The following is a 3,314-nucleotide window of genomic DNA, read 5'->3' as shown; positions in this document are numbered from 1 at the left end:
AAATTTTGAATGGGAAAAAATATGCAACATTTTTTTGTCAATTCCCTCATGTGATTAATACAGTATCTATTTTTAAATGGTATTTATTTTTTTTAAAATCTCGCATAAACAATATGTAAAAAATATATTTTGAATGGGAAAAAACATGCAACATTTTTTTTGTCAATTCCCTCATGTGATTAATACAGTGTCTATTTTTAAATGGTATGTATTTTGAAAATAATCTTGCGTAAACAATATCTAAAAAAAATATTTTCAATGGGAAAAAACATGCAACATTTTTTTTGTCAATTCCCTCATGTGATTAATACAGTGTTTATTTTTAAATGGTATTTATTTTGAAAATAATCTCGCGTAAACAATATCTAAAAAAAAATATTTGAGTGGGAAAAAACATGCAACATTTTTTTGTCAATTCCCTCATGTGATTAATAGTGTCTATTTTTAAATGGTATTTATTTAAAAAAAAATCTTGCATAAACAATATGTAAAAAATATATTTTGAATGGGGAAAAAACATGCAACATTTTTTTGTCAATTCCCTCATGTGATTAATACAGTATCTATTTTTAAATGGTATTTATTAAAAAAAAAATCTTGCATAAACAATATGTAAAAAATATATTTTGATGGGAAAAACATGCAAAAAAAATGTGTCAATTTCCTCATGTGATTAATACAGTATACATTTCTAAATGGTATTTATTAAAAAAAAAATATTGCATAAACAATATGTAAAAAATATATTTTGATGGGAAAAACATGCAAAAAAAATGTGTCAATTTCCTCATGTGATTAATACAGTGTTTATTTTTAAATTGTATTTATTTTGAAAATAATCTAGCGTCAACAATATCTAAAAAAAAAATTATTTGAGTGGGAAAAAACATGCAACATTTTTTTGTCAATTCCCTCGTGTGATTAATACAGTGTCTATTTTTAAATGGTATTTTTTTTTTTTTAAATCTTGCATAAACAATATGTAAAAAATATATTTTGAATGGGGAAAAAACATGCAACATTTTTTTGTCAATTCCCTCATGTGATTAATACAGTGTCTATTTTTAAATGGTATGTATTTAGAAAAATGTTTTGCATGAGCAATATCTAAAAAAAAAAGATTTTTGATGGGAAAAACATGCAAAAAAATTTTGTCAATTCCCTCATGTGATTATTACAGTATCTATTTTTAAATGGTATTTATTTAAAAAAAATCTTGCATAAACAATATGTAAAAAATATATTTTGATGGGAATAACATGCAAAAAAATGTGTCAATTTCCTCATGTGATTAATACAGTATATATTTTTAAAAGGTATTTATTGAAAAAAAATCTTGCATAAACAATATGTAAAAAATATATTTTGATGGGAAAAACATGCAAAAAAAATTTGTCAATTTCCTCATGTGATTAATACAGTGTTTATTTTGAAATGGTATTTATTTTGAAAATAATCTCGCGTAAACAATATCTAAAAAAAATTATTTGAGTGGGAAAAAACATGCAACATTTTTTTGTCAATTCCCTCATGTGATTAATACAGTATCTATTTTTAAATGGTATTTATTTAAAAAAAATCTAGCATAAACAATATGTAAAAAATATATTTTGATGGTAAAAACATGCAAAAAAATGTGTCAATTTCCTCATGTGATTAATACAGTATACATTTTTAAATGGTATTTATTTTTTTTTTAAAATCTTGCATAAACAATATGTAAAAAATATATTTTGATGGGAAAAACATGCAAAAAAAATGTGTCAATTTCCTCATGTGATTAATACAGTGTTTATTTTTAAATGGTATTTATTTTGAAAATAATCTCGCGTAAACAATATCTAAAAAAAATTATTTGAGTGGGAAAAAACATGCAACATTTTTTTGTCAATTCCCTCATGTGATTAATACAGTATCTATTTTTAAATGGTATTTATTAAAAAAAAATCTTGCATAAACAATATGTAAAAAATATATTTTGATGGGAAAAACATGCAAAAAAATGTGTCAATTTCCTCATGTGATTAATACAGTATACATTTTTAAATGGTATTTATTTAAAAAAAAATCTTGCATAAACAATATGTAAAAAATATATTTTGATGGGAAAAACATGCAAAAAAAATGTGTCAATTTCCTCATGTGATTAATACAGTGTTTATTTTTAAATGGTATTTATTTTGAAAATAATCTAGCGTCAACAATATCTAAAAAAAATTATTTGAGTGGGAAAAAACATGCAACATTTTTTTGTCAATTCCCTCATGTGATTAATACAGTGTCTATTTTTAAATGGTATTTATTTTTTAAAAAAAATCTTGCATAAACAATATGTAAAAAATATATTTTGAATGGGAAAAAACATGCTGAAATATTGTTGTCAATTCCCTCATGTGATTAATACAGTGTCTATTTTTAAATGGTATGTATTTAGAATTTTTTTTTGCATGAGCAATATCTAAAAAAAAAAGATTTTTGATGGGAAAAACATGCAAAAAAATGTTGTCAATTCCCTCATGTGATTATTACAGTATCTATTTTTAAATGGTATTTATTTAAAAAAAATCTTGCATAAACAATATGTAAAAAATATATTTTGATGGGAAAAACATGCAAAAAAAATGTGTCAATTTCCTCATGTGATTAATACAGTGTTTATTTTTAAATGGTATTTATTTTGAAAATAATCTAGCGTCAACAATATCTAAAAAAAAATATTTGAGTGGGGAAAAACATGCAACATTTTTTTGTCAATTCCCTCATGTGATTAATAGTGTCTATTTTTAAATGTTTTTTTTTTTTTTTTTAAATCTTGCATAAACAATATGTAAAAAATATATTTTGAATGGGAAAAAACATGCTGAAATATTGTTGTCAATTCCCTCATGTGATTAATACAGTGTCTATTTTTAAATGGTATGTATTTAGAAAAAAATCTTGCATGAACAATATCTAAAAAAAAAAATAGATTTTTAATGGCAAAAACATGCAAAAAAAATGTGTCAATTCCCTCATGTGATTAATACAGTATCTAGTTTTTAATGGTATGTATTCTGAAAATAATCTCGCGTAAACAATACAGTAAATCTATTTTTAATGGGAAAAACGTGCTAAAATGTTTTTGTCAATTCCCTCATGTGATTAAATACAGTAAAACTTTTTTTTTTCTTCTTCCCAAAATACGTCATCTGATGACGTGCTCCAGGGGGGGGGGGGGTTGCGTGGGGTGGAGGGGGGGGGGGGATAGTGACCACTTTCATTTGGATGCAAATCTCCAAAGAGTTGACGTCAAGGAAGGGAAGAGTATACCTTTT

Source organism: Entelurus aequoreus, linkage group LG04 (genome assembly GCF_033978785.1).
Source record: "Entelurus aequoreus isolate RoL-2023_Sb linkage group LG04, RoL_Eaeq_v1.1, whole genome shotgun sequence".
Lineage (NCBI taxonomy): Eukaryota > Metazoa > Chordata > Actinopteri > Syngnathiformes > Syngnathidae > Entelurus > Entelurus aequoreus.
Note: the sequence above shows the minus strand (reverse complement) of the source record.